The sequence below is a fragment of the Manacus vitellinus genome, unplaced genomic scaffold, assembly GCF_001715985.3.
Source record: "Manacus vitellinus isolate BGI_N305 unplaced genomic scaffold, ASM171598v3 scaffold_33_pilon, whole genome shotgun sequence".
NCBI lineage: Eukaryota > Metazoa > Chordata > Aves > Passeriformes > Pipridae > Manacus > Manacus vitellinus.
The window spans coordinates 1,296,883-1,317,013 of NW_021940478.1; positions in this window are offsets into that span (position 1 = coordinate 1,296,883).

Below are 20,131 nucleotides of genomic sequence, written 5' to 3' on the forward strand. Positions count from 1 at the left end.
AACAACCAACTTCCTATGGGAATTTTACTGTCTCATTCCTTAGGAAAACAGATAGTTTGAGGGGAAATAAGACTTGAGGAAGCTGAACTTTAATTTAAACAGTGATAGGTGTATGAAATGTCTGAAGAATTTGTAATGTTAAATTTCTGACAGGAATGGATTAATGGAGGAGCAACTGGTGAAAGGAGTTTGATTAATAGTTTCACATGACTAATTCATTACATTGTGTATGATGCTGTTACATATTGCCTTGCAGGTTCTTTTGGAATATAGGCACATTTTTAATTCTGAAGAAAATGCTGTGCCATGCAGTTTTCTGCTGCTATCGCTGTACATACCAGTTGTGACAAGTATTGCCTTATACTTGGGAACTTTTACTTTGCCTCAGCCTCTTAGAGTCATGATGTTGAGACACAATTACTGCCCAGGAATATTCTATTGAAACATTATGTCCACATACCATATGCTAACATCCTTTACTCAAGAGCCAGCATCTACGTGCAGAAGAGAAGCAAACACTAACAAAATACCAGGTCAACAGCTTCCATTTAATTCCAAATACACCCGCACAAAGCTTCCCAAGATCTGTTTCCCTGCAGCCACAATAAGGAGTAGGGGACTAGAAACACAGTACATCTTATTTACCAGGAAACTTTGTATACTTAACCATTTGCAACTGTGAGGAAGAATTTTATATAGATTCTTCTTGAAATATTTAGGAGGCAAATAGGAGTCTCTTCCAAACAAAAGATTTTCTTCTCTGGAAGACTCTGCAACTTTATCTGTAGTTTGGAGTTTTGTCATGAATTGAAACCCAGAAGGCCCAAATACTGCAGAATTTATGAGAAGTATCCACCATAATTACATTTGCTATTTAGGGAGGAGAAGTAATGAAAAATAAATTAAGAATTCTTTTTAGCCATGTTCTTTCACTTTTTTAAAAGCAATGCATTTACGTTTTGCAAATACATCATTCTATATTTTCAGATTGAAAGACATTCGAACTATGTTCGTGAATCTGAAGGTGAATAGTTGAAAGCAATTGATAAAATATTAATGATGTTGAATAATAATTGGAAGTTATTAAGCATCACTTGACTAGATGCTCTAGAAATCCTATGAATCCTATGACTGAATAAAGTTGTGTGAATTTAAGAAAAATCAGTATGTTGCTCATAGGGAAAAAAAGCACTCTAATAAAAACCTAGTACACATACATAATGTGAGTGCAGTGTGAATGAAATTATAAACTGGGGAGGTGAGGGGCTAGGGGTGAAATCACTAAAGGAAGCAAAAGACACTGATGTCTTAGAGTTTTTGATTTTTTAATTTTTATAGACTTTAGAAGTAGATATGTAGTGACGGTAGATTTTAAATGTAGGTGTATTATATTTCTGACGGTATTATATCTTTTACCAGTATTTTCCAGTGAAAGTAATGGCAGTAGCTTAACAGTTGCACATACCAAACCCCATTCCATATCAATCCCTCAAAATTCAGTTAGCTGTTTAGTCTTCTTTTCAATGTGGAATTGCAGAAAACACCGTAAAGTCTGCACCCCAGGAGATGCAAAGATAAGCACAATGACCTTCAAGCCCGGAACTCTGGAGGACCTCCAAGGACTCAACGTGCGGAGGGGAGGATGAAGATGATGAAAGAGGGGTCCCAAACTCCCCCACCTCAATTCTCAAAGGGGTGTCCCGGGGCGGAACGGGGCAGAACGGGGTGGGGGGGTGTGGACGAGCAGGGATTGGATGGACATCATTATAAAATCGTAGCACCTGTGTTGGAAGGCGTGAGCGGTGGTTTGTATTCCTGGTGCCTGGAGGCTCATTAAAACTTCTCTCCCTTATCTTATCTCCTACCTAATTTGGCCTGGAGTCTTTTTCTCCTCGGTCTTTTAGGCAACAACACTATAAATGATTATCAAATTTGATAAATAGGATAGGGGGCCATAGTGTCTTGTGTTTATTTAAGGAGTTAGAAATAAAGTTAATCAACATACTCCAGGTGCCGTTCTAGATAGAAATGATAGGTGCATTTCAAGCAAATGATAGATTCATTTTCAGTGTTTGGGGGGGTTTATGGCTTCTGTTTTGTTTTGTTTTGCTTGGTTGTTTTTTGTTGTGTTTTTTTGGGGGGTGGGGGTGGGAGTTAGTGAGTGGTTTTTGTTTGGTTTGGGGTTTTTTGCTGTTGTTGTTTGAGGGTTTTTTTGTAAGTTGGAAAGAGAGGTGATGTCATATAAGAGGAGGGATATGCAACTCCAGTTCAGATGTTGGAAAATTGCTTCCATATTCCTTGCATCTAAATAACCTTCTTCCAAAGGGAGGTTGGAGTAGAAATATCAAGGTTCAACAGAACTTGGCACAGTAACAAAGTTTCAAATGGAAGATAGCTGAAGTTTTGCATACATATTAAAAGGTAAATGAGGGAATCTGTGTGGTAACAGCTTGTCAGCCTGATATTGATCCGGGGTGAAATATTAAATGTCTGATGTAAGACTATTAATAAATAATTAATTCAAGTGCTAAAGAATTAAAGGATTAAAATGTAATTAATGCCAGTCAAGAAGAGAAAACCAAAATATTACTTTTGATAAAGATATACTTGGTAAGTTCAACAGGATCTGTTTCCTGTTATTTACTTAGAGCCTTGCTTATCAACTCATTGTTGTATAATATTTCAATTAAAAAGACTCATGCAAAACAAAAAAGGAAATTCACACATTAAAAGTAGATTAGAAAGCTGATAAATATTTCTTTGAGCTTTCATTAGTATGGATTAATATTCAAAGAGGGTGTGTTGCTAGCAGAATTTCAGTGAACAGTCCTAAACCCACTATTATTTAACATTTTATCAGAGACCTGAAATGAAATACAAAATAATTCCTGATAACATTTACAAATGACACAAGAAATAGGGAAATTAATCTAATGAAGAGGAAAGATCAGTAATCCGGAGTGATCTGGGCTCATTGATAAATTAGCCATAAGCTAGCAAAATGAATAGCTAATCATACTAAGCATACTTAGCATAGCTAAGAGTAAGGTTGTACAAATTACAGTAATTGAAGAACATTTCTTCGAGATTTATGATTAATCCAAAGAAGAAATTTGCTTTACTGCTTTGAGTTGCCTATGTGATTTAGCTTTTACTCCCAATGCACTTTCAGCCTTGTATTCTATTGACTGATGCTGTACAGAACAGCTGAATGTCCATAGCTACCAGATTGTGGATTATACCTTCATGAATGATTTATGTTTGTGTAAAAATCCCTTATTCTCAAATCCCTTATCACAGAGAAGTGATAAATTCTGACCTATCATACTTGATACAATCTCAGAAATCTTTGCCATATTAAAACTGGAACAGCCACAGTGTCTGTTCACTGTCAGTCTGGGCAATCTATCCACTTAAAAGTTTGAAATATGAAGTATAAGTGAATACAAAAGTGAATAAAAAACAAAACCAAAATATATTACCATAATCATGTTCGGAGTTTTTAGGCACAAAGATTAGGTTGTAGTTCTAGATTGAACTCTTCTGACTGAGTCCCATTATCTGACTTCCATCTTTGCATTACTTTTCTACATAACCAACTACAAAGTCACACAGTGTGGTAGTGTGTGCCACATATCAACAGTCTCACATGCAGTGTAAAGGACAGTTGGAAACAAGTCTGACTAGAGCTGGAATGCACAGAAATATTGCTATCAGAAGAGTCCCATTCCCTGAGACCAGGACAAACAAATAATCTTTTAGAAAATTTGCTTAGAATTCGCCTGATAAGATTTGAAAGATACAGGCATGTGCCTGCATAGCATTCAACTTTCCAAATAACTCACAATACACTATTCAAATGTACTTCAGGAGCTACAATTTACATTTTGCTAATCATGGTGAATGTTCACTATATACTCTATATATCTTCGCGGACCTATTTGTGTAATACCAGCAATTGTGTTGCTGCCATTGCTGATGAGGTTCACCATACAACATACCATGCACAGTAGCTTATTTCTAACAGTATCAAACTATTTACCAATTTTTGTAATCCTTTTCCATAGCAATGTTTAACTCCTCAGTTTTGAGGACAGACTATTAGTTGTTACTAATATACGGTGAATCAATTTATTTTGAAGTACAGTTTGAATAACACACAAAAAGGTTTCTCGAGGCCCACAGAGAAGTGATAAATTCTGACCTATCATACTTGATACAATCTCAGAAATCTTTGCCATATTAAAACTGGATTAATGTATGGCAGTGAAAGTTTCATACATTTACTCTGTATGCCATCTGTACATTTTTAACTTGTTTCTCATTCTAGAAGATATTCATCTTTTGTATGGGCTACAGCACAGACATGAGAAATCAGGATACTAATCAGCATTATACATCTGTTCTGACTAAATTGAAAACTCCAGCTCAACACACCATCCTTTGCCATTAGCAAATTTCACCACAAAGAACATGATCATAAGAAGTCTGATGAAATATTTGCATAGTTCAGCCTTTTCCCTCCTACCATGTCCAACAGAGGATGAATAGGAAGCAATGAGCACACACACATTTAAAAATAATTCCCCAGAATACTCTGTAGTTTCCAGTAATTTATGGCTCAGACTTCAAGGATAAAAGGGATATCTACAAGTTTGCTTTTTTTATTTTCCTAATAATTTTTAAACCCTTGAGGCAGGAAATTTCACTTTATAAAATCATATTAACTTTAATATATATTATTCATCTATGTTTACTAATTTTACTGTTTGGTAGAGTTTCCAGTAATTAGCCCTGCACAGACAGCAGAATCACTATTTTGTAGTCACCTAGATCACCTTTGAAACCTTAACAAAACCCCACTGGTGCCACTTCTGCCACTTTCTGGACTGCAATACAACAGTAGCTTTAAGATGGAGATAGCTGAACTATGAAATGTGATAAGCAGTGTCATTTGAGTTATTTTAGGCCTCTGTGGCAAATATCATCTGATCATCACAATTTCTATTTGTTCATTTTCTCTACATGTTCCATACCTTTTCTAACAAACAATGTACAGACTCCCTGCCAGACTAAAACCAGAATTTCTCTGCAGGAAGTCCCCAGTCTTCTCAGAGATAAACAGCAATGAAAAGAAAAAAAAAATGCCCACATAATTTCTCTGCTATGGTTTCAACCTTTCAGTCCTCTTTTTATGCCTTCATTATTAATTAGCTTTACACACTCTTTGCCAGCTCTTCTCAATCTGATGTCTTTGGAAAAGATTTATGACTGCATTTTATGTTTTAAAAAAATGATTCCTTAGACAATTTGGGGTTTGTCTCAATATATATTTTGCACATAGTTTCCTAGAGTTTCTGATCCTTTCTAGTTGCACTTTGCTTTGATTTATATCAAAGTAGGGCAAATTTAAAGACAAATTACACATCTAGACCTAGCACTTCAAATAAGAATGTCAAACTCTTTAGTATTTCCTATTGCATGTTGACGTTTCCTTAATACTATTCCGAAAGACTTCATTTAGTCTTTCTCTGAAAAAAAACCAGAACAAAACATTCAAAGAAACCCAGAATTATATTTGTTTTCCTTCAAAGTCTATGCTATTCAGTGAATTAAATCAACAATTGTGGGCATTTTGTTATAAGAACATACTTAAGACAAAGGAATAGATCATTAACTGTGATCAAAATAGACACAGAAGATATGACTGCTTTGATGTCAAATGTTGTGCTTTTAAATAAGCTTGCTTAGATTACTTAGATTCATGGGTCTTTCTTGTCTTAAAGGACAAATGCTCCAGATATAACAATTTTATGGTATATGTACATTACCTAAGCAGTCTGTATTGTGCAAATTATAAAGACTTTTCAAATTGTTTCCCAATGAGCTCAAATTTCAGAATAAAACTTCACCTATATAATATTTTTATGGGGTATAATCCCAGATAGAAATATCTCAGGAACAAAGCAATGCTTTGCTTTGGTTTTATACTACTTTCCCTATCTCAGTTTTTCTACGTTATACAGCATAAAGACACAAAGATATATTGGTTTAGTTGAAGCTACCCGAAGTAACTCTACAGGCAGCTCAAAGTGAAGCTTTGCAGCACAGAAACTCCTGCCCATGTTGCCAGTGTCTTCTCAGTTTGTACTGTGAGGTAAGAGCATCATAGACCAATTGGATGCTCACAAACCAGTTGTATCTCACAGACCATGGCTCCAGTATAAAAAAAAAAGGCCCAACTGAAAATGCAATCAGTTCATTCTGAGGTCAGACAACAGCCCCTACCACAGGTATCGTGGCAAGAGCAGGCAGATCAGACTACCACTTCTGCTCTCAGAGAGGTCATTGCATTTGTCACTGACTGTATTAGTCATAGAGTCAGTGAGTCAAAACAGAGGAGTTATACTAATATCATTATATTCAAAATTATTTTTTTCTTCTTTTTTTTAAATTTAGAGACTAAAAAAGAAAAAAAAAACACCACCAAAACCAAAAAACAAACAAACAAAACCAAAAAACAAACAAACAAAAAAATCCCACAAAATTTCAAGACTGTTTCATGCTACTTTCAAAAAAAAAGAAAACATTTGTGAGCAGAGTATTTTAATCTTCCTAAAAGAACCATAATAAACTTTTTTCAGTAAAAACAGAGAAATTTTTTTTTTAAGAAAATTAAAGTGCCATAGACAATCCACAATAAAGCCATCATCACCTCTGGACATACGACTCCATAAAAATACTCCAATTCTGAAAGAGGAAAGGTTATATACTCATTTCTGCTCACCTCAATTATTTGAGCTGGGGGTTATTATACAGCATGGTTATCCATGGTTCTGGGTCTCAGTAGCTGGGGGCATGTCAGAGTAGGAACTTTAGGTCTTTTCTCTTTTGTACATTTATTTCATTATTTTATGAGCCAACAATAGCATTCTTTCAGCTTATCAGTTAGGCCACTCCCCATAAAGAATCAAGTAATGTCTCATTGGTTCAAAGGAACTTCACTGGAGAGAGGTTAATTTCATGTTTTAGGAATTAATAAAAGGCATTTTGAACTAGTATTTCTCCTGTTTTTTTCCATCCATTTGACTATACTGTAGGAAGAGAAGTATTGACAGCAACTCTGTCCTTCGCTTGGTACCGTTCAATTTTTTACAATGATATAGACAGAAAACTGAAACATACCATAAAAAGAAATAAATGAGCCTTTTAAGAAAGTCGTGTTCCTTTTATATATGTGCACAAGTGTTTACTCCATCCCAGAATAATTCTGAGTTTACACTTTTGGCAAGGTATTTATATTATATATTGGTCCTGGAACTAGAGAAAACTAAATGCACTATAGAAAACACAAGAGAATTCTGACCTACACATTCAATTATTTGTCTCAGAAACAGGCAAAAAGGAGCAAACAAAAAATAAGAACCTCCATTCAAACCGCAAAATAGGATCAATGATAAATCAATAACAGGGTAACAGTGGTAAACCATCCATAATTGTCATTTAACTAGTGTTCTAGAGAACTCTGTTCTCCTGAAAAGTACTCTGTACACTCTTGATGTGTGAGGATATAACTAAGCATCATTTTTCACCCTTGTTTCAAGTTACCAACAACTTCAGTGATCAGTAAAATTGTTGCTTTTCTTAGTGGGAGGTCTGACTGCAGTCCATGGATCTAGATGTTTAATTTCAGACACGCCACTAGCACTTAATGAGAACTATTTGTAAAGTTTTGAGAAAAAGTTAGAGATCGATGCTTCACAAGACAGCTTTATAAAATCATTATGTTCTCTGGTCCTAACCAGGGCCTCACTAATTAGCTTGTAGCCTTAAATCAGTCTATCACCTCAGACTGTCTTTTATCACCATTAACATGCTCTTTTTAACTGTACAGTTAAGCTGCTTGAGTTTAGACTTTCCCGGTGTTTAATTGGTAAAATGTCAAGTTAATTCTTTACCATTTAAGTGTTTTCAAGGATGCATACACTAATTATGTAATTGGACATACCTAACTGAGATAAATAAGTTTTAAATGAACAGTATATACCAAATAATATTTGAAGCAATATAAGTAGAACTGCTACATTGTTGTATGTACAGTAATTAGCATTACAGTCATATGTGATTACAACTGGTCACACCTGAAAAACCATTCTGGGAACACAAACATGTAAGAGAAAATCATTAATGTTTAGAGGAAGAATACTTGGGTAGGGGTTCCCCTTTAGAAGGGCATGCAATAAAGTGCACAAAAAAGATGGGAGCTCCTACAGGGGTTTTTTTGTTTCTGAAAGACTCTTCACAAAACACATAGGAAATAATAGAAAATACAGGTTCATCACTTGGTATACCAGGTAGTATAACAATACAGCAGTAAGCTGAACATGAGCCAGCAGTGTGCCCAGGTGGCCAAGAAGGCCAATGGCATCTGGGCCTGGATCAGGAACAGTGTGGCCAACAGGACCAGGGAAGTGATTCTTCCCCTGCCCTCAGCACTGGTGAGGCCACACATTGAGTACTGCGTCGACTTCTGGGCCTCTCAGTTCAGGAAGGACACTGAGGTACTGGAGCAGGTTCAAAGAAGGGCAACGAGGCTGGTGAAGGTACTGGAGCACAGGCCCTGTGAGGAGCTGCCAAGGGAGCTGGGGCTGTTCAGCCTGGAGAAGAGAAGGCTCAGGGGAGACCTCATCACTCTCTACAACTACCTGAAAGGAGGTTGTAGCCAACTGGGGGTTGGTCTCTTCTCCCAGGCAACCAACAGTAGGACAAGAGAGCACAATCTTAAGCTGTGCCAGTGGAGGTTTAAGTTAGACATTAGGAAGAAATTCTTTATAGAGAGAATGATTAGACATTGGAATGGGCTACCCAGGGAGATTGTGAAGTCACCATCCCTGGATGTATTTAAGAAGAGACTGGATGTGGCACTTAGTGCCATGGTCTAGTAGACAGAGTGGTATTAGGTCATGGGTCGGACTCAATGATCTCAGAGGTCTTTTCCAACCTGATTGATTCTGTGATTCTGTAATAGATGAGAAAATCACAGGTAAACTTTTCTTTGACATTTTTTTCAAGTGGACAACAGTCCACAGCTGTGACACTCAAGTTCAGAAAAACTGATAGTAGGGTCCTATATTTAATATCTGAATTATTTATCATTCAAGAAACTGCATTTCTACTGTATTTGTGGTTGACACCTATAGTGGATCTATATTCCCACAGAGCTCCTGTACCGATCACCACAATATGTGTTACATTTACATTTAAATTGGTCTTCAGTTTTTGTAGTTTGAGTACTTTACAGGCAGAAAATCCTCGTGATCACATATTGAATTCTCAGTGTTTTTTGGGGGGGAAAGTACAAACACAGCTCAAGCTCATTTTTGTGTGCTCCCAAAAGAAATTACCTGAGTCTTCATCAAGGCATTTGTAAAGGTACACTATTCTTTAGCCAGTTAAGTGCAATGGTATGTCTATTGTCTGATTCTAAACCAGAGCAAAATCTTCTACCTGGGTTCTGGCAGAGAAAAGCTGCTAAGCCTCTCAAGTCATTCAAAACATGGTTTTGTTCTTAGCAACAGATGACCTAGTTCCCTTGACTTGTAAACTGGAGGAGAAGGTTGTTTATAACCATAAAAAGATATTTTTATAAGCAGCCAACATGCTCATTTTCTGATAAAAATGGGATCCTGCCTAGTTGTTGTCATTAAATCTTCAACCAAACACACACAGTTAGACAGGCAATCTATATTCCAATATCTGTAGAAAGCAATAGGTACCAATGAAATAACTGTTTTATTTCTATTCAATGTGTTTTCTTGCCTTACAACTCAGTGTAGATTTAACTTTTCACCCCAAATAATTCTCAGATGTTACTCTTTCTGTTTTTTTTTTTTTTCTCAGGTTATCAAACAGCCAACTATATTAATTATGTACTATTAAAATTCTCTAGGTGCCGCGGCCCTGGCCCAGCCCCGGAACACGTGCTTTGCAGCTCCGCAGCCCTAGCCTGGCCCCGGGCGTGGAAAGGAGTGAGAGAGTGAGAGCTTCACCAGTGCAGACAGTGCCATTGTGGGACGTGAGAGGGGGAGCCCGGAACACACAGAAGAGAAGGACAACTCTAAACCCGGGCAGATGGAGTTCGATCAGCCCTGTAAGGCCATCCATCTAAAAGAAGGTCACTCTAATTAAACCTAAGTCCTGAGGACCTCGCTGCCGCCGTTCAAGCTCGCTCTGCCCTGACGGATGAACCTTAGGATTAAAGGTGGGTTCAGTTCAGCGCACACTGTGTCTCACCTAAAAAATCCACTGCGCAGGCTCGAAGGCCTTACCCGCATTTGCAAAGCCCTGTATCGACATTTCTAGAAATGCAGTCACACAAAGATCAAAAGACAAAGGCATATACACCTACCTCCAAAGGTGTACCCAAAAAAAAAAAAAATTAAAAGAAAAAAATTAAAATTCTTTAATACTTCCACAACACTTACTTCATCCATCACATAACTACCTCTGGTCACATGCACTGTAACACACTTGTGAACAATTTTTCCCTTTCTATGCTTTTCGCCATGTTGTTCCTCATTGCCTTCCAAGCAAAATACATAAGCACACTAGCAACTCTCCAGGAGCAGTCAGGGCCTGCTGTTCTACACCTATCATTAATACAGTATGCATTTGTTCAGCAATTCTGGGGAGACGGGATGTATTAAATCAGTAAATATCAGTTACAAAGAGTAATGCATTAATAATTTTAATACTTTAAAGGCGAGATGATAGACAACTGCTTCTACATGCAGATGTTTAGCTCCTGCTTCTGTCTTGGTATGCTATGACATATACACTGCTGTATTTAAGAAAAAAATATGTCTACTGAAAATGGTTCAACAGGGAACAATATAAATGTGGTAGATGAAAAAAATGTGGAGGTTCAGAAGAGTGACTTCTCTAGTGAAAGTTCTTCCATAACCGCTTATTGCAGGATTATGTCCTACCATTCTACAAATTGGTTGTTGCTGATACTAGGAGATAAGCCTTAAAGGTTTTCTGGCATATGTTTAAGTAGTTGTTTGCTGTTGCTTTGAACAGAAGACCAAACTTTGTTTAACACTGTTTTGAGCTGCAACAAAGTTTCCACAGTCTCTTAAAATTCTAGCTTTTGGCAGCCTACCACTACTTGTCTTATTATTCCTACTTACATATAGGTACCTGCATTATCTGAGTAAAGAGTAGATCCTCTGGCTGTAATATTTGTCAGCTACCTAATACAGTTTTACTTTCATGCTAGACCTCACTTCCACTACTTCTGGCGCTCAGGATATATGCTTGATTAGAATTATTATATCAGCTCTTCACTGTTCCCTTAACTCCTTTTAAAAACCTTGGGTGGGAATTTTAATTAACATTAAGGTAACATTTAATTAACTTTAGCATAACAAGGCAAAAACAGAAAAAAGAAAACTTGAAAACTTGAGCCCAAAAGCTGAGATAGTAGTAGCAATAGAGATTGGGACCATCTCTATTTTTTACCAGTGATCTTGCAGTTAAATTAGCACCCATAGCAACCATTTGAGGGTGGGAGGTTTGGCAGGTTTATGACATGGACTGTCCTGCCTCATCAATGAGAAGCTGATTTTACACATCTAGATTTAATGATAAAGCTCACATAAATGAAGGTTCACAGAAGAATCTTAGTAAGAAGATGCTACCTTCTTTTTCACCATTTTATTTCCTAAAGACTATTTCTTTTATGACACTTAAAAGTCTCTTCTCTTTGGCTTAATAGATATACAGTAGAGTAGCTTTACTGGGCTTGTTCTCAATTGTTACTGGTGTTTTCAGTTATGGGGTTTTGTTGTTGTTGCATTTTTTTTTGTTTGTTTGTTTGGTTTAAGTTATTTATTCCATCAACCCGAAAGAGGTTTGGATGTCTCTCTCACATCGTGCCTAGCATGAAAATTACAAAGTCTGGCTTAGGATTTCTCTTTTTGTCTCCCATTTTTAGTAAAATTATTGTATTTTTATTGTTTCATCTTCACTGATCTTGATGCCCTGAGAGCTTAACACTTAGTTTGCACTAACTCTGGTCTTTTTAGAGTCCAACTGCTGGTAATTCTCTGTTAATAATCCCAAAGGCTTCACTGTGGGCACTGACACTGGGCATGTACCCAAAGAAGAACAGTTGTTCTTCTAACTCAAAAATACACAAATATTGATTGGATTCCAAAATGAAAACTGAGATTTTAAAACGAAAATGATAGGCAATAAGTCCAGATCATTTGCAGTAATTCCTTTCATTTGGCTTCTGCTTTGACAAGCTAGAATTCCCAAAATAATTTTCATCAAGACATATTGTATGTGTGAATCCAATATATATTTCTTCTGTACTCTCTGACAGAAAATATTTGACTACAGTACAAAGAGCAATATGGTACCTTAATAGCCGACCTTGTCAGATAAAAAGCTAAAAACCAATCTTTTCCCCATCTTCCAAATGAAGGCTCAGATCAGTGTGCAGCTTCATATTTCAGAACTTATTTCAGAATTGTCAGAATTGTGAAACTGGGCGCTAGATATTTCAAATAAAACTGAATGGAAACTGAAAGTAATGGTTACTAACCACTATATGGTGTTTGGCTTGGGCTTTGTTTGATGTCATTTGTATTCTTATAGAAGCAAAGGGAAAAGTTAATAGTGTATAATTACTGACATAATATTTTGATTGGTTTTAACTATCAAATCTTCAAAATGTTGTAAAATATGCTTGACTAAAATAGAAGGACCTCCCACTGAATAGCAAGGTTTGACATTTCTTTTTTCTTCTCTTTTAGTGAAATGAGCTGATGTTCTAAAAATTCCTCTTTCTGCTCTCCTTTACTCACTCCCAGTATTAATATATCAGAATTTTGTTTGCCAGTCTTCTAATTACATACATATTTTTCCACAGGAATCTAAAGAGTAATATTATATGAAATTTGTATCTAAAAATTTAGTAGCTATATATGATTTTTGGTTTTTTTGGTAAGATAAACTCTATCTAATCAGTCCATAGGCAAGTATGTTGGCAGAAATTCTCTTAGGATAAAGAATCGCTTTATGTTACTAATACTAAACTATGTCCTGTGCTTATTTTAATGGGCAATTACATAGATCCTGACTTATTAGCGTTCCACAGTTCCTATGCAATATGTGTCTTAACTAAATTTTACACTGTTTTATAAAGAGTATTTCTCATTTGGTGTATTTTAATTTCAAGCAAGTCTGGTTTCTGTACTCAATCTGCCATCATAGTGAAAACTGTTGTTGCCATAATTTCTTGTCCTATAAACCTACAACAGCAAACTAGTTATGGTAGACAAGATACTGTGTTACTTCCAGGATTTTTCTTCTCCTCTCTTGTAAATTCAAGATTTCAGATGACACCTTAATAAATAATTGAATTTCATTAAAGTGTAGGTTGGTAACTAAATCATGAAACAGAAATAAAGGAGAAACTTTGGCTGACTCGAAGGAGTAGTAACTGTAATTAAACTAGGTCTATCTTACAAAAAAACCCAATGAAAACATTAAGAAGATAAAAGGTTATAACAATGAACATAACACAATGAACAATCTGTTACAGCATTTAATAAGCTAATATTTTTAAGTCGCTGATCTCTTCCTGAATACCGGATGTTTTATCACAAATCAGATACCAAATAAATATTCTAATATATCTTTAGTCACTTAAGGCTTAAATGTTTGTCTTCGTGACTCGCTGTGGATTTTGCTTTGTTACTAGAAATTTTCACAAAAATGTACAGAACTTAGTCTGAGTTTTGATATGTTACAATGGTATGTCATAGATATCTACACAGTGATTTTGGCATTAGCAATAGATTCAGTATAAAATTATATATTCCAGTTCAGTCTGAAATTTAGAACCACAGTAGTCATAGCTACTATTTACCTAGGAAGTCCATGTTGTTTGTTCCCAATTCCTCCTGCTTGCTAAGGGCTGGAGAATTTCTTAAGTCTTAGAACAAGTTAAAAGTACATCCAGCCTTGATACAAACACAATATCTTAACTAGAAAAATAGTGTAATTTAAAATACACATATTCTATATGGCTAATACAAGCAAATACCCCAAACTGCCTCTTCACCATCAGTCCTTTTTAATCCAAAGGTAAACACTTATTGAGATGAAATTGCTGGTCATGTAATATTTTTCTTTATTTTCCTAGAGCAAAGCAAGTTGGGATATATTTTTCTATGTAGGACCTCTGACTATTTTTATTTAGAAAACACCTACAATAGTGGTAAATAAATTTTTTTATTTCAATGTTTACAAAAAGCTAATTATATCAATTTATATTGTTATTTTTTTTTACACTACCCATTAAAGCAGGAATAGTACATCCAAGGCATCTGTATTTTGAATCATGTTTTCTATTGAAATGTGCCAATTCCTAGCAAAGGAAGAAGCAGGCATAGTTTTTATGGTTTGGTTCACCTTTGATGTCTGTGAGACAGGAAAAAGAGCATCATGACTTCCCATATCTCCCTTTATTAAATACCCCTGGATAAGCAGATGAGTGAAGAACCTGATAAGAGCAAATTTTTTTGTGGAGGTATGGAGGCAGAAAGTCATGATGCCTGGGGTATTCTGAATGTCAGCTACTGGCAGAAGACTAAAATTAAGATGGCTTAGAAGCTTTTCCATGATGACCAAGTTACTAAAGAAAATCTACTTAGAGAACTTCAGCCCTTGTGTTTTTAATTCTAACCAGTGTTATGCAGTTGTCTTGAGAAAGTACAAGGACAATATCGAATATTCTACTAAAATCCATGTTCAACAGTCCATCAAATCAATTTTTCTCATATTTGACAGCTGAAGGATATCTCTGCTCACTCTGCATATTAGAATGAAGAGATTATGAAGTTGGCCATCTCTGAAACAAAACCACTCTTAAAAATATGAACATGCAATCATTATCGAGTAGAGAATTACTTGCTTTCAAGATAATTTGTAACTGTCTTAATATCTTTGAGAAACTGTCAGCTGGGCAAATCAATTATGTTGCTGTTTTAAAGTTACTTTTTGTTTAAAGCTGCTTCCTGACTGAAGGAGTTCAAGATATTATTATAGGCACTTTTTTAATTAGTAAGAGAGAGTAAAAGAGAAGGTAATAAATAAATGAGATGTTGTCGTGTGAAAAAGCAAAACAAGTAATTTATACCTTGTTTCTTGCTAAGGTTTGCTCTATGCTGTATGTGTACTTTTTCACATAAACCCATTTAAGAAAAATATTCCTCTATTTCCAGACAAAACAAATGTACAGGCTAATAAGGAGGGCTGTGTGTTGTTCATGGCTTGGGAGGTCATTCTTTCGAGAGAGGTGTGCATTGAGATCAATCATAACTCAGTCCTTTTAGTGTCTTCTCAATACAGACATAAGTAATAGCCAAGAGGTAGTACATGCCCTTACTAAAATTGCAGTAATTTATAAAAATGGCTTTTAAAAAGTATGTGAACAGATTAAGTAACCTAGATTTATCTATAATAGCATGTTTCCCTTGCTTAGCGTGGTTTAAGGTAAATCCTGTGACTAACATATCTGGTTGTGTAATTAGGGTTTCACTGCCCCAAGGACCAGGATTCATGCTGCTAAATTCTGGCATTAATGGCAATATTAAATTATTTTATTCATCATTATTTCATCAAGTACATCATCAACTGCAAAAACATGACCATAAAAAATCAAGAAAAAAATCTCATCATTTTATTATTTATTATTTTAAAGCATATTTTACTAAAAATATACTTTATTTCACAGATTTGGTATCCCCTTCCTCAATTAATCTCCAGACTTTATATTGAAATACATAATCGTATCCAAATTAAAACTACTATAATAGTTCTAGCCACAGTTTAACAGAAAATGTACTCATGTTACCCTTTACATGAAATAGCCATATTTTCACATTATTCAGCAGAATGCACTGGTTTACTCCTAAGGCAAGTCTCTATTGTATTAGGAATAAAATCATCAAGGAAGAGTATATTAAGTCTTCTCTATAGACAAAATTCATAGTTTAAATGCAAAGCAGGAGAAAAAGTTGAAGTATTAGAAATAACTTCTTAGTCACTACAATTTCCTCTATGCTTTGAAGTCTGTACAAGTATTAAAAAAAAAAAAAGAAAAAGCTCCAAAGTTATAAATAAAATACTAGTCTCCCAAGATTATATTCTAAGTAGGCAGGTATAAAGAAATGTAGGATATCTGTAGAAGTTATTTGCACCCTTACGTGGTCCTAAGGACAAGATTGGTATTATAAAATACTCAAGGTCGATATCTGGGGTTACAATTTCAGACCCCATGCAGACCTCTAGTATCACTGAATTTCACCAAAGTGAGCACAGATCTGGGTTTGAATCACAGCCTGTGTTACAATCTAATTTTGCTCTAAGCATCTTTATCTTGTCATAATGGTAGCTTCATATTAAATTCAGTATTTACTATACTGGGAAATAAAGATGAAAAATGAAGTCTTTGCCTGTGAACTGAAAAAAATGTTATTTACCTGAACTGCAGATGCCAATATAACTTCAGCCTCTGAAAACAGGTTTTCTGTTTCTTAGTGTCTTGGGGAGTATTAGTATATTTTTCCGTATTTTGCAAATATTAAAATGCAAAATTTTCAGTGCTATTCCTGAAGCATATTTTCATGTGTATAAAGGTGGCATGGTTTTATTTCCCCTAATATTGTTGTGTTAAGGGTATACAAATATGGCAGGAAATTAAATGCTTTGCATTTCAACTTGTCCACAGAGGGATGGGGTGCAGCTGGGCTTAGTTAGCAACTCAAGCTAAATAGACAAATTCAGCTTTTCACTAAACTTAACTTCACTATTAATTAGGCTTAGTGTTACCTGAGTATGCTCTGACACCATCAAATGCAATTGCTTATCTGTTGCTACCATCATAGATGGTGGGGGGACTGTCACTTTCTAATTTTCATATTGGTGGGTGTATTTTTTCATATATAAATGAGAGATAATTAAGGTTTTGATTATGTTTGGTCAGTCTGAATTATAGGATGTATGGTTGAAGCAAAGGCAGATCAGAATAGTTCAGTATCACTTGCTACTCCATGCAGCTAAGGCTGCACTTAAGGCTGACTGACCTTTGCCTGACAGTCTGTACTCCCATCAGCATGTTAAAACTGCACATCATTATCTCCTCAAAGAACCAGATTTATGCTTCTAACAAGGCCTGTTATGCCCAGTGAAGGGGGAGTGAGGTTGGTGGCTAGTACAGAGATGCAGGTGCTCTTCTGTGTCTCACTGAGACAGCACTGGGCCACAGGCCTCGGCTTCACCCCAGACACCATTCAGTTGTCAGCCCTTGCTTGAGCAGGTGTAGGATCAGCCAGGGGCTTGGCTCACATTCTTGCTCAACCAGACTCATCAAATCTCCACAGCAAGCCCAGCATTTTTTCCACAGATAGCAAGAAAACCTATGCTAATAAGTATGCAGTGTTTTGCAAATTTAGGGTTGGTCTGCTAGCTGGGCATCAGTAAACTTGTATTCTACATTAAAAAACAACCATGGCAGTTGACTTCAGTGATGATGAAATCATTATATCTATTGCCAAGTGCCAGAGTATTATTTGGGCTTGTTTGTTATAGTGAGGTAGCACAGAACTGGCATATGTCCCCAGTAATTTTTTTAAGTCAAAATAATAAATTAACCCACTAGTTTTAGCTGAGCAGTATAACTGGCACATTAAGAGCAGTCTCTTCTGCTGCAATAATTCTATGTCTTGAGTAGGTCAGGACTACTACAGATACTGACTCTGTTTTCCTCTGGTTTTATGAAAGTTTTACTTTCACAGATAAGAAAGGTCAATTAATCTGTTTACTGCACTGAATACAGAAAATTCAAACCCTAATTCAAATATATTAAAATAGTTTCCGTGATGGGAAAGGTTCCAGCTGCTTGATGCCAATTTTATGCCCCCAAAAAGGCACGGACGGAGAAACTGCTCAAAGACAAAGTTTGTAGCCTTTAAGCAGGAGGTATTTTATTAATTACAGCGCTGGGAAGCAGCCAGGTCATCCTGGACAAAACTGCTTTGATCCAACAACTCACAGCTGGTCTTTTTATACAATTTTTGGCAAGTAATTGCATAATACAATATGAATATTCATGATATTGCAACATACATTTTTAATATTCATAACAGGTGGAGTTTAGGCGGAGTTAGAGGTGTGGTCATCAATTTGGGGAGAATCTAGGAGGGTTGTTCCTGTTCTTCAGCCTCATAGGCCCCCTGCCACTCTATCATCCTCTTCATGAACTTTGTGAACTTTCCTACTTTGGCTACCTTTCTAGCTTATTTGGCAGAAGTTCCTGACATCTTGGTGAGGTGTACCTATGTTTTGACTCACTTTTCTTCTCTATCAGTCCTTGTTTTCCTTTTATATACTTTATTTAGCCTCTCAGTTCCTTCTGTTTTCCTGAGTACATATGCTTCTGTTCTCCTGTGTCACTGTGTTCTGCATACCTTAATGAATTATTGCCTCCGCTGTTTCTAAGAGCAAGTTCTCTGTGCTTTTGCTTAAAATCTATATTCTGCCTGGCTTCATACTCTATCCTCAAAAATCTATTGTGGCCTCGAAATAGATGTCTCAAATCTCCATGCCATCTTGACTGATCATAATTTATTCCAGGTGTTGCAATCATATATTCTTTTGGCCTGCATATTTTCTTTCATGTATCCCTACTCCTTCACATTGAAAAAAAATGCAAACCCAAAATAATGAGCAACAACAAGTTAGGGAAAGAAACCATTGCATTGTGTCCACTGAGATCCCACAAAGAGAATACTGAAATGTTGAGAAGATTTTGGATGCTTTAGCAAGTTGACTCATACATTCATCATGTTTGCTGTTTTCAATTTAGCTGCAGTTTTAGAAGACAAAGTAAACATTACACATTCACATGGCAGGTAATCTTTTTCAAGTTCTATAACATACCATGAATTGTTTTTATCAGCCGAACTTCTAACAAATTTATTATTTCTCTTTTTATCTCAGTTGCTCAAAACTTACAATTGATTTTGTGTTTGTGTAGTCTTTCACACTCTTAAAACCACATGAACACAGAATATTAAAATACTTGACATATACTCGTGTAACTCCATTTACTTTCTCTTTTTTGACTAGTTTTGTCATGAGAAAACATACAAGCCATTTTGAGAAACTATTCTGAGGTTTTAAAAGTCATTTAGTACCACATGATTTTTTTGTCTCAAAATTATCTAATGGCAAAATGAAAGGATCAGTGTTACTTTCCTGGCTCATAGAGATATTAAAAATATATATAAGCACATGAACCTGTGGATCCTTAAGGAATTTCAATAAGGATCCACAGTATGTGGACATCTTCCCACAGGACTCCTGCAGTAAAGTTTCTGTCACAGGTTTCAATACAACTTACTCAACTGGGGATAAATGGTGGGTTAGATTTTGTATGAAATTTTAGATCTAGCAGAAGTCAATTAAAATTTTTATATCATTTTCGAAAGGTTCCAATATTTAATTCTTAGTGCTAAGTTTCAGTCAAATAAGATGTAATAAACACTATTAATAAATGGTAATGAAGCATACCCTTCCCCAAATGGAAACTTCCCGCCTTGAGCTAAAAAGCATGCAAATAATTTCCTATGGATCTGCAATTAATTAATTTTTTAAGCAAACAGGTATTTTGCTTTTCTTCCTGAAAGAAAAACATATAGATTCCTGGTAAAAGTATTTATTATTGTTACTATTAGTTTGAATTATTATTGAATTCTAGGGCAAGTTGGCTTATAAAACAAATTTGATGGAGTTTAGTTTCTAAAAATAAGGTTTACTCTCAAACAGAAGTCATCTTTACTGGCAGTGATACTGAGAAGAATGTATAAATGGTCTAACTTATTCCTTCTAAATAAGCAAAAAATCTAATTTTAGGAGCACTGTGAAGGTGTCTATATTCTTTCTAAAGAAATTCTAGTTAATATTGCAACTCACCAGAACTGTCAACTTAAGTATGATGCCTGACATTGAAGGAATCAATTTTCTCCTAGTTCCAAAGATAGTTAGGAAAAAA